Raw genomic sequence first — 13,053 nt, 5'->3', positions numbered from 1 at the left:
GCCACCAGGCCAGCGGGGTCTCAGCCCCAGCTATGCATCAGAATCACCCAGGTAGCTTTTTCAAATGCCAATGTCTGACTCCACCCCAGACAATAAAATCAAAATCTTTGGGCACGTGACACAGTGCAGATAAATCAACCAAACCCTGGCTCCCCCGACATCAGCTGTCATAGGAACAGGTACTGGCTTCACCAGCCACAGAACGCAAGGAGGAATACGCTAATCTCGTAGGGCTGTTGCAAAGTTTAAAGAGGTAAGCTCATGTGAAGTGCTGACCTGTAGCATGTGCCCGGCTCCTCACAAGACTACATGGATACTGAGCACTGACTTTGGACCGTGTGTGACACTGTGACATCACTGCATAGATGGAAAGCTCTCACGCTGGGCAGTGCAAAGCAGGGGCCCGTGCCTGAGCCCCAGCGTCCTCATCTGTTAAATGGGATAATAACAGTAGCTACCCCAGAAAGTCACTTTGAAGATTCAGCGATGCAAGTTATATAAAGCTTAGCACAATGCATGATATAACACACACCAATACAGGTTGGCTCTCATTACAGGCAGACCTCAGAGACGTTGTAAATTTGGTTCCAGACCACTGCAATAAAGTGAGTATCACAATAAAGTGAGTCACATGAATTTTTTGGTTTCCCAGTGCATATAAAAGTTGTGTTTACACTATACTGCAGTCTATTAAGTGTGCAATGGCATTGTGTCTATAATAACAATGTAGATACCTTAATTTAAAAATACTTCATTGCTGGATCATATGGTAACTCTGTTTTTAGTTTCTTAGGGAAATTCCATACTGTTTTCCATAGTGGCTGCACCAATTTACATTCCCATCAACAGTGTAGGAGGGTTCCCTTTTCTCCACACCCTCTCCAGCATTTATTATTTGTAGTCTTTTTGATGATGGCCATTCTGACCAGTATGAGGTGATACCTCAGGGTAGTTTTGATTTGCATTTCTCTAATAATTAGCAATGTTGAGCATCTTTTCATGTGCCTTCTGGCCATCTGCATGTTTTCTTTGGAGACATGTCTATTTAGGTCTTCTGCCCATTTTTTGATTGGGTTGGTTTTTTTTTTTTTTAATATTGAGCCATATGAGCTGTTTGTACATTTTGGAGATTTAAGTCCTTGTCTGTCACATGGTTTGCAAGTATTTTCTCCCAGTCCACAGGTTGTCTTTCTGTTTTGTTTATGGTTTCCTTTGCTGTGCAAAAAAAGCTTATATGATTAGGTCCCATTTGCTTATTTTTGCTTTTACTTCTTTTGCCTTGGGAGACTGACCTAAGAAAATATTGCTACGATTTACGTCAGAGAATGTTTTGCCTATATTCTCTTCTAGGAGTTTCATGGTGTCATGTCTTATATTTAAGCCTTTAAGCCATTTTGATTTTATTTTTGTGTATGGTGTGAGGAAGTATTCTGACATCACTGATTTACATGTGGCTGTTCAGCTTTCCCAACACCACTTGTCCAAGAGACTGTCTTTTCCCCATTGTATATTCTTGCCTCCTTTGTTGAAGACTGATTAACCATAGGTTGTGTGGGTTTATTTCTGGGCTCTCTGTTCTGTTCCATTGATCCATGTGTCTGTTTTTGTGCCAATACTATGCTGTTTTTATTACTTTGTAGTATAGTCTGAAGTCTGGGAGGGTTACGCCTCCAGCCTTGTTCTTTTTCCTCAGGATTGCTTTGGCAATTCTGGGTCTTTTGCAATTCCATATAAATTTTAGGATTATTCTAGTTCTGTGAGAAATGGCATGGGTAATTTGGTAGGGGTCACATTAAATCTGTAGATTGCTTTGGGGAGCATGGCCATCTTTTTTTTTTTTTTTTTTTTTTTATGGCTGTGTTGGGTCTTCGTTGCCTCATGCGGGCTTTCTCTAGTTGCAGAGAGCGGGGGCTACTCTTCATCGTGGTGCGCGGGCTTCTCATTTCGGTGGCTTCTCTTGTTGCGGAGCACAGGCTCTAGGTGCGCGGGCTTCAGTAGTTGTGGCGCATGAACTCAGCTGTTGTGGCTCACGGGCTCTAGAGCGCAGGCTCAGTAGTTGTGGCGCACAGGCTTAGTTGCTCCGCAGCATGTGGGATCTTCCTGGACCAGGGTTTGAACCCGTGTCCCCTGCACTGGCAGGTGGATTCTTAACTACTGCGCCACCAGGAAAGCCCAACCATCTTAACCATGTTAATTCTTCTGGTCCGAGAGCATGGGATATCTTTTCATTTCTTTGAATCACCTTCAGTTTCCTTTATCAGTGTTTTATAGCTCTCAGTGTAGGTCTTTCACCTCTTTGGTTAGGTTTATTCCTATGTTTGTTTGTTTTGACGCGATTTTAAACAGGATTTTTTTTTTTTTTTTTACTTTCTCTTTCTGATATGATCCCACAGTCTCACTCCTGGGCATATATCCTGAAAACATGAAACTCTAATTCAAAAAGATATATGCACCCCAATGTTCATAGCAGCACTATTTGCAATAGCCAAGACATGGAAGCAACCTGAGTGTTCATCAACAGATGAATGGGTAAAGAAGATGTAATATATATATATATATATAATGGAATATTACTCAGCCATAAAAAAGAATGAAATACTGCCATTTGCAGCAACATGGATGGACTGAGAGATTATCATACTAAGTGAAGTAAGTCAGACAGAAAAAGACAAACATTATATGATATCACTTATATGTGGAATCTAAAAACTAATACAAATGAACTTATTTATAAAACAGAAACAAACTCACAAACATAGAAAACAAACTTATGGTTACCAATGGGGAAGGGCGGGACGGGGTGTAAATTAGGAGTATGGGATTAACAGAGACACATCACTATTTATAAAATAGATAAACAACAAGGATTTACTGTATAGCACAGGGAACTATATTCAATATCTTGCAATAACCTATAATGAAAAAGAATCTGAAAAAGAATATATATATATTATATATATGAGAATCACTTTGCTGTACACCTGAAACTAATACAATATTGGAAATCAACTATAGTTCAATAAAAATATAAGTAAATATCAAAAAAAATAAAGAAATCCATTATCCAACAAAATGCTGTATTGCTAAAAAATGCTAACCATCATCTGACAACACAAGGTTGCCACAAACCTTCAATCTGCAGAAATACGGTATCTGCAAAGCACAATAGGGTGAAGCACTATAAAACGAGGTATGCCTATATTGCAAAAAGTGATACGTAACCTAGAACTCTCCTGCAAGCAGAGGTCAGTGCCCCACTAGAGAGATGGCGTTAAGTGACTTGCCAAAGGTTACCATCTGGTAAGCAGAATCCTCAAAATGTGCCTGTCTTTCCTCCAAAATCCATGTTTCCCCCTCTTCATCAATCGCCGTTGTTACAGGGGCTGGGTTGCTTCCTCAGTGAGGGCTGAAGGCCTTAGCCTGGCATTCGACCCTTTACAGATGGGCTCCAAGCAGCCTTTTCAACTGTATCTCCACTTATATCCACCACTCCTCAAATGTGCCCCATTTATTCTCACCTCTGAGCCTCAAGGCACACTTCTGCACGTGCCCCAATCCCTCCCCGCTTCCAGAGCCTGGTCCAGAAGCCTCCCCACCATGATCTGCCTGCCAGACGTGCTGCCCCCTCTGCTGAGGCCCCGTAGCACTTTGTCAATTATCTTAGTCCTTCTGATAGCCCATCCTGCTTACGAGGCATATCTGTCCTAATGGACTGTGGGCTCTTAGGAGGTGGGATTTGTCCTAATCGTGTCTGTTCTGGCCTGCTGCCTTCAGTAATTCAATCTAACACCTTCTGTTTTTAAGTGGGGGTTAGGGGAACACATGTTTGCCATAAGTCAACCCGTTTGACTCCTATGAGATGTCACAGACACACTTAACATTATTAATTTTCCATGAGGCTCAGCTGTGAAGTGTTTGGCAAACTGTCCATGATGAGACTTTGACAGTCACTCATGTTGGAAATTCAGAGAGGCAGATGGGTGTGGTAACCCGCATTTGGCTTAAAGCGTAGTTCAGTGTTTGTGCGTTTTCACAAACTGCAACTTTAGATTCATGCATAAAGGAGAGAAAGAATTCAAAATCAAGTTGTGCATTTCAAGGAGTTGTGTTAATGCTTTTAAACGAGAAGCAAACTGAGGGTCATAGAGAGAGCCCTGCAGAGGGGGGCCGGAGCCGTGGGATTAAGTCCCATCTCTGCACCACCTGGGCTGTGACCTGAAGCAGTAAGTCCTCTTCCAGGGCCTCTATTTGCTCAACTGTCAAGAGGGGAAGTTGGACCAGAAGACGTTTGGCTCTTGTTCTAGGTCCAACATTCCAGGACTCGTTGGATGCCAGCTCAATGGAATTTGTTGACTCTGGGATTTGTTCTGTGGGACCAGCAGGGATTGAGAAAGCTTTGAGGGTTCTTGCCCCTAGAATGACCTCTGTTGCTGACCAGAGGCCTGAACCTGAAGTCCCTTTGTTTTCTGGATTCATTTGCAAACAAACAGATTCTAAACTGTCTTTGCAATAAGGAAAATGCTGCCCCATAGGAGCTGGGCTTTAGGGAAATAGATCAGGTTCTATTTGTTTTGCAGAAATACATCCAGGCCTTAACGATCTCTTAACTCCCAGGGGAATTACTAAACCTTGGCTCCTGGGGATCAGCCCATCCAACTGCCTTATTTTATAAATGGGGAAAGTGAGGCCCAGGGAGGAGAAGTGACTTGCCCAAGGCCGTAAAGGGCAACGGGTCAGAGCTGAGGCAAGGATCCTGTTCTCCTGGTTCAGGGACTGCCTTCCTACCAGCCCTGTGCTGTGGAACTTAATGCAGGCGTGGCTGGGCTGGGGAGCCCTCCTGAGCCCTCCTGCAAGGAGGGGCTGGATACGTGGAGCCACGTGAACCCCTTATCTCATCTCTCCTGGGGTCGAGCAGGTCAGAGCTGGAGGGGCCCCTGGAGAATGTCTAGTCCTGTGGTCTCCATCCCGGGAGGAGCAGGCAGTGATCCTGGGGTAGGAAAATCTCCATCCGCAACGTGATGGTAGGGTTAGATGAGGTCAAGAGGGTGGGACCTTTGCGATGGGATTATAATGCCCTTATAAAAAAGGATCTCACCTCTCCACCATAGGAGGATACAGTAAGAAAATGGACATCTACAAACCAGGAGGGATGCCCTCCCCAGATACCGAATGTGCCAGCGCCTTGATCTTGGGCTTCCCACATGCAGAACTGTGAGAAATCAATATTTGTTACTTAAACCCCCAAGTAATTTGTTACAGCAGCCCAAGCTAAGACACTAATCTTATACAACCTCTTCATTTTATAAATGAATAGACTGGATCCTAAAGAGGGCAAGTGATTTTTTTAAGGCCACACAAGAGCCAGGACATTCTGCTAAACCATGATCCGTTTGTCTTTCTGTCTCACTCCCTTTCTAAAGGGTCAGAAAATTGTCCACCCTTATGGGCACATCCGGACAAGGCTCCAGCCACTCCAGCCCTCTGCCGAGGCATTGGAATGCTCAGAGTCAGGAGGACTTGAAAGATTTCCTGTTTTCAAAAAGCTGAAATCGAAAAGTGCTGTCATTTTCTTTAAATACATTCTTTTGAATAAAATATCTATTCTGGATGCCAGCAGCAAGCTTCGAAACATGTTCAAGATGACATGATTGATAACAAGAAGGCTTTTTCAAGATGTTTCTAATTTCATCTTCCTGGTTAAAGAATGTGAACTTTCTAACATGATGTATGGCCTAATAAGAAGGTGTGCTCCAACCAAAGTTATTTATTTATGCTTCCATCTTTGACAGATGAATATTAACTACTGAGAAAATCATAAAGCCAATTAGCAAAAGCTGAATAATATCCATGTGAGAACGTGAGCGTAGAAACACAAGATACTTCTCATCCGAATGGCAGATCACAGACATTTTCTGCCCTCCTCCGGGAAGCCATGGCCGGGGCACGGCGGCTCCTCTCCCTCCAAGGTGCCCTCAGGTTGGCCTTGATGAAGTCCAGTCTGGGAGCTGATTCTGGGATGCTCAAGAGAGAGCTCAAGCTGATTCTGGGATGCTCAACCCTGGCCGTTGAATTCCCTCCCTGTGGGACCTGCAGAAAAATGCATTTCTGGGGCTTCCTTGGTGGTGCAGTGGTTGAGAATCCGCCTGCCAATGCAGGGGACACGGGTTCAAGCCCTGTTCCGGGAGGATCCCACATGCCGCGGAGCAACTAAGCCCATGTGCCACAACTACTGAAGCCCGCGTGCCTAGAGCCCGTGCTCCGCAACAAGAGAAGCCACCGCAATGAGAAGCCTGCGCACCGCAACGAGGAGTAGCCCCCACTCACCGCAACTAGAGAAAAGCCCGCGCGCAGCAACGAAGACCGAACGCAGCCAAAAATAAATAAATAAATAAATTTATAAAAAAAAAAACAAACGCATTTCTGCCCATCCTGCTACTCAGCCAGCTGCCCTCCAGCACTGAGCGCAGATGAGAAGAACAGGGAGAGGCGGAGCTCCAAAGATGGGCCCTCCTCTCCTCTGCTTCCAGAAGGGAGTCTGCTACCAGGGAAATGGGCGTAACAGCCCCCACCCCCAGCCCCACGCCCCCTCATCTCCCCCTACTCATCTGCTCTTCGTGACAATGTTGCTCCCAGGAGCTGCAGAGTCAACAAATCTCCAGTGAGCGCCTACTATGTGCCAGACACCAGCAATACAAAACAGACACAGTCCCTGCTCTCCTGGGGCTCCCAGGCCAGAAGGCAGCGTGGCAGGACCCCCCTGGGGACTCGGGGGTGAGCTCATATGCTGAGATGATACTCCTCCAGTCTGCCTTGTCTCTGAAGCTGAGGAAAGGACGTGGGGATGGGGCCTGACAACAGCTTCCACAATTAACAAGAGGTTAATTTCCCCAACACAGGCTGTAAATGTTGTGTTATGCTTCCAGAAACGAACAACAAACAACCTGAGATTTCACTTGGAGGCTGTAAATTAGTCTCTCCCCCAGCTCCCTGGGCACCAATCTGTCACCTTGCATTCTGTAGCCCAGTGCTAATTTTTAATAATTTCTTGACAACTGCTCACTCCACATTAAATACATGACACTACCACGGTGCAATTCAAGAAAGCAATGGTCTTTCAGGCAGAGAAAGACGTCCCTCATCACCCTACTCCCCACCTACATATTTAGCCAATGGTCAGATCTTCCTGGAAACTGACCTGTATGTTTTTTCCATCACAAATAACTGGTCTTTAAAGAAAACGGCCCCTCTCCAACCTGAACCACCAATGGTAACTAAAAACCCAAGCAGGGCTCTCATTTCCCTCTGCCCCCTGACCCCCTCACCTTGTCTACAGGCCTCACTAAAGCGTGGGAATAGGTTTTTCATTAAGACTCCCCTGCCCGCTTTCTGAAGATTCCCAGATGATAAAGCTGGTTGCAAGAAAGAACAGAGGTCAGATCTAGGGCTGTAGAATCCTAGCCTGTCTGAGCTGGGAGGAACCTTGGAGATGGTCCCACACTAGCCCTTGACTTCTCCTTTTCCAGAGAAGGAAACTGCCTCTGCCCACACAGGAATCAATATCAGGGCTGGGGCGGGAACCCCCCTGCTCTTGGCCACTAGATCGTTTCCACCAAACCACAGCACACTCCACATTCGAGTTTGCTCATTTCCTGGCCCCAATTTATCATCCCGGGATTTAACACCCTAAATAAACTGTGCAGAATTCCCAGGAACTCTTTAAGAGTCCCGTCCCACGTGTGTGATGAAAAACATCAGAAACTGCAGACAAGATGTTCACACATGTGACTGTGGATAGCACATCTCTAAGCCCCTCCAGACTGAAATCTTTGATGTCATTGGTAATCTGTTCTTCCAGGATAGAGTACACAGAATTTCCATTTCTCCCCAATGACAAGTAGGAGTTCGCAAAGTTATAAACTGTTTTTCATGACCAAAAGGATTAGTCTCTCTATAATCCTTACCCAATGAAACGCAAGAGGTCCAAGAGATCATTTGCAGCCCAAGGAATCCACCATGAAGTTGAATGCAAACATCGTTATTCATTACTCAGCTGGATCTTCTTTGAGAGGGATTTCATCATAACACGATTTGGACAAACCCGCAGAATAATATTAAAACCATAAACTATGTAGAAGTATAACATGGTGGCAGGCACAGGATCTAAGTTGGGAACGCTGAAAAGTTACTATCACGCTCCAAATTTAGTGTCACAGTGTCTAACCACAGCTCATAATGTTAACTATCAGACTGTTTAGGCATCTTCATTTCTTGTCAGGAAAATAAAGTTGTCTCCTGTCGTGTTGGACAGTCTGAGTATCTATCTTATATCAAAGACAACAAAATATGTAATTTTACGTATTCCTGTACCCATAATTTTAGTACAAAAGGACTTTGAACTCAAACTGAATACTCTTGTTCAGAACTCTGTGAAAATCACAGCAGAGCAGCAAATGAAGAACATTATATGTTACATGCAACTTATCTTGCCTTCTTCTTTTCCAGTAAGACTGACGAAGAGAAAAAAAGAGTCAATGTTTATAAGTCACTTCCTAAAGTCTGAAGAATTATCCCTTTCGTCATTGTAATTTGGTGATCAGCTCCTTAAATGTGTAATAAACTGTTCGTGGGAAATGGGACTTTTTATTTGTCACGGAATTTGCAGAGAATATATCAGCCCACTGGAGTTCTTGGCACCATGTGGGTTTTCTGGGTTTGAGCTTTGATGGTGCACCAGGACCAAAGAAATGGGGCAACGGTGCAATAAGCCACACAGAGAAAGACAAATACTATATGATCTCACTATATGCGACATCAAACTCCTAGAAACAGAGAGGAGAATGGTTGTTGCCAGGGCCTGGGGGAACTGGGGAGATGTTGGCCAAAGGGTACAAACTCCCAGTTATAAAATGAATGAATAAGCCCTGGGGACCTATGTACAGCAGGATGATGACAGTTAACAATACTGTATTATAGGGGCTTCCCTGGTGGTGCAGTGGCTGAGAAACTGCCTGCCAATGCAGGGCACACGGGTTCGAGCCCTGGTCTGGGAAGATCCCACATGCCACGGAGCAACTAGGCCCGTGAGCCACAACTACTGAGCCTGCGCGTCTGGAGGCTGTGCTCCCAGAGCAAGAGAGGCCGCGATAGTGAGAGGCCCGTGCACCGCAATGAAGAGTGGCCCCCGCTTGCTGCAACTAGAGAAAGCCCTTGCACAGAAACGAAGACCCAACACAGCCAAAAATAAATTAATTAATTAATTAAAAAAAAAAAAAACAACACTGTATTATAAACTGAAAGTAGCTCAAATGGTAGATCTTAAATATTCTCATCACAATAAAAAGAAATGGCAATTATGTGAGGTGATGGAGATATTAACTAACCTTATTGTGGTCATCATTTTACGACATATACATGTATCAAATCATCACATTGTACACCTTAAAATTACACAGTTATATGTCAATTTTATCTCAACAGAGCTGGGAAAAAAGATAAATAGATGGAGATGAGTATCACATGACAGGGCTAAGATATGTGGGTACCACCTAAGCACTCGAACTAGGAGAACATCTTCTCCTCCTGGTCCTGCCACCTATTGGGTCTATAACTTGTAGCAAGTTACTTAATAACCCAGCTGTACTTCCATTTTCTCATTTCTAAAACCAGGATAACAACAATAATACCTCCTTCATAGAACTGTGTAAGTACTGGGTTGGCCAAAAAGTTCGTATTACAGAAAAACCCAAACGAACGTTTTGGCCAACCCAATAAATGACTAAAAGATCTTAGCCAACGGGTCCTGGATCATAGTAAACCCTCAATAAATGTTAGCTGTTTCTCTCCTCCTAACACCCAAGGAATCCGTTTCTCCCGGTTCCTAATTTGCCTTTGATATCTTCTCCTTTGGCTTTTCAAACATGAAAGTGTCAAATTTCAGGAAACTGTAGGGTCAAAATCTACATGCACTGTTAAGACTACAAATGATTCCAAATTGCCCTTCAAAAATACTAGTACATTTTACACTACATATGCACACAAAGCTGACAGGCGAAACCAATAAGTAATTTCAAAGACCATGAGAAACTTACTAAGTGCACGGAAGCATCTGCTGTGTATTTATTTTCAGTGAAAGAAACTGCAATTATTTTGATAGCTATGAGAAGTGTTTCTATATAAAAAGACATAAACTATCTTGCTTACTCCACTCCAAAAAAGGAAGAGAAATGGGGCGACGATATCATGCCCCTCCCACCCCTCGTCCTTCATCCATTTGTCTTGACCTCACCGTATTTCCGTGAAAAAAACAGAAGGCATTAATCGAGTCCCTTCATGGTTCCTTACCAAACCCAGCTTCAGCTGGTCCCACTTTTCCCTTCTTCCCTCTGCTCACAGGTCAGAAGAGGCTCTGTCCTTCCCACAGACCAGTCACTGCGCGTGTGTCAGGACCTCGCTCCCTCTAGCCTCTGATCTGCCTTCAAATCTTCAATGTCCAGACCTTCCTCCCTGGACTCCGCGTCCTGCGTCACCCACCACTCCCTCACCCCCACTCCCAGCATCCCCATCAGTACAAAAGCACGCACCTCAGCCTCCCATCTTGAGCCAAGAACACACTCTCTCTTTGGGGGGGGGAAATGCCCCGTGGCTTGTGGGATCTCAGTTCCCTGACCAGGGACTGAACCCAGGCCACAGCAGTGAAAGCACCGAGTCCTAACCACTAGGCCCCCAGGGAGCTCCTGAGAACACTCTCCCTTGACCCCACGGCCCCATCTTCTTCACTCAGGAGGCAGCCTCACACCAGCCCTGCTCCTTCACCACCTGTTCATGAACAACCCACTCCTCTGGGGCTTCTGCACCCACAACTCCATGGAAACTGCCCCTCCTAAAGTTACCACGGCACCTCCTTCTTTGCTCGGATTTGAATGACGGCATCCCCCAGCGTTCAGCCTTCAGACCCGCTGGCAGACTTCGGCAGCCCCGTGCCCACGTTCCCTCAGCACTGACCATACCTGAGCGTGCAGTCCCAACGGCTTCAACCACAGGCACCCACGCCCTGCCTGAGGGCCTTTCCTGGTCACTGGAGTGTGCTCAGCTCACACGGGCAGACCAGAAGGGCCGGGGGTCAGTACCTCCTGGAAGCAGCTCTCAACCCATGGCTGACGGGATCAGTGGATGAATACCCCAGCTCCCTCACTGTTTTGGAGGGATAACCTTGAGGCATGTACTACAATACCTATCAGAGTTCCCACACTGGGTTGAGCCCCACTGTGATTATTTAATGCTCTCTTGTCTGGAGCTGCTATGGACCCGAGTCATGCCCCCCCACCCAAACTCATATGTTAAAGTCCTAACCCCAATGTGATGTTATTTAGAGATGGGGGCCTTTGAGGTAATGAGGTTTAGATGAGGTCGTGAGGGTGGGGCCCTCATGATGGGATTAGTGTCCTTATAAGAAGAGACACCAGAGATATCGCTCTCCCCCACACTCCCCCTCTTTCCCTCCCTCCCCACCTTGTAAGGACACAGTGAGGAAGTGACCATCTGCAAACCAGGAAGAGAACCTTCAACAGAACCCAATCATGCTGGCACCCTGATCTCAGACTTTCCACCTCCAGAACTGTGAGAAATAAATTAATGTGGTTTAAGCCACCCATTCTACAGTATTTTGTTATGGCAGCCTGCACTAAGACAGGGTTAGAAGAAACAGACTGAAGCCAGGTGGTTCAAGCAGCAACAGCCAGGCTGGAGATATGAACCCAGGAGGCCTCGGCACATAGACAAGTTGATGAAACAATAAAAGGGGGATAAGGTACTTTCTATCTCACAGGGTGGTTGTGAGGATTGAAGCAGATGCCTCACACCCTCCGCTCAGCACGCGTGAGGGCACATATCAAAGGCTTGGTAAGTGGGACAGTTCTTACTGTTCTTATTTGCAGGTCACACAAGGAAACGTTCTTAGAATCATAAAATTTCGGAGAGATCACCCAGCTCCTTTGCAGGTAGGGAAACTAAGGCCAAGGCAGGAAAATTGACTTGCCTGGCATTTTTCCACCATTAAAGTTTGTTTTTATAAGATTTACAGACCCAGCAGTAAAGAAGGAAGGTGAGATTTAACTGTACCTTGAGAGTCAATTAGACAGGAACGCACCAATAAACCTTCTCAATGCCAAGGCTGCTGAGCTTTGGCCCTGATTCTGTGACTGCTTCCCTCGTCTGATGCTGCTGGTCTCTCCTCCTATTGAAACTCTCCTGACTTGGTTTCCATGAAACGACGCTCTCCTGATTTCCTAGTAAAGAAGAGAGACAAGAAAAAATTAAAAGGCAGAAGGGAGAGTGACTTAGGGTGGGTTCCCTAGAAGCAGAGCCCATGGCAGGGCTGGGGTAGCCTGGAGTCAGTGAGGAGGGCTCTCAGGATGCGGGGAGTGAGGGAAGCGGGACAGAGGAGGAGCTGAGAAGGATGCAACCTTGAGCAGAGGCTAGCCTGAGCCGGTGGGGAGCCCTGGAGCATGAACTGCACCAAAAGTTGGCCCTACCTGGCGAAGGAAACCAGCACTGTGTGCCTCAAGTTAGTCAGTGCCCCGAACGGGCAGCCACGGCAGGACCAGGGGGCGTTCCAGGACAGCTGCTCACCTGGCAGCCCCCTTTTGGCTGAGGGCAAGTCTGCAAAGAAGGGGGCAGCTGGGAGTCATTAGCACCCAACCTCACAGCAGCTGGTCGAGCCCCAATTGCATCAAAAGGAAGGGAGGGAGGAATGGGGGAAGGAAGGAAGGATGCATTAAGTGATCACCAGAGAAGTGCTCCAGAGGCAATAACAATTCTCATTATTGCAATCTTCCTGAAAACCCAACCAAGTCAGGAGGTAGATGTTACTAGCTTCAGTTTATTGATGTGGAAAACGGCGGGGGTGGGGGGGGCGGGGGTGTCCGAGATTTCGAAGGAACAATGAAGTGACCCCCACCCCCAGAAAACGACCAACCAATGTGAGAAAGTGTCAGATTATTCACTTTTAAAGAGCAGCCCACAGAGCCCAAAAGGACCTCAACAAGCCCTAGTCCT

The 13,053-nt window shown here is 46.0% G+C and overlaps 1 protein-coding gene across 1 annotated transcript in view; it reads right to left on the bottom strand.

The window, feature by feature from the left end:
• Positions 1–13,053, bottom strand: part of LOC309617191 (uncharacterized protein) — a 661,226-nt gene that overhangs the window by 531,570 nt on the left and 116,603 nt on the right. Inside the window, exon 3 of the mRNA XM_082369112.1 lies at positions 12,118–12,284. The gene's annotated coding sequence lies outside the window, so the exon portion shown is untranslated. The remainder of the gene's footprint in view (positions 1–12,117; positions 12,285–13,053) is intronic.

The sequence above is a fragment of the Balaenoptera borealis genome, assembly GCF_965194805.1.
Source record: "Balaenoptera borealis genome assembly, chromosome: 19".
Lineage (NCBI taxonomy): Eukaryota > Metazoa > Chordata > Mammalia > Artiodactyla > Balaenopteridae > Balaenoptera > Balaenoptera borealis.
This window is presented reverse-complemented; position numbering and strand designations above follow the sequence as displayed.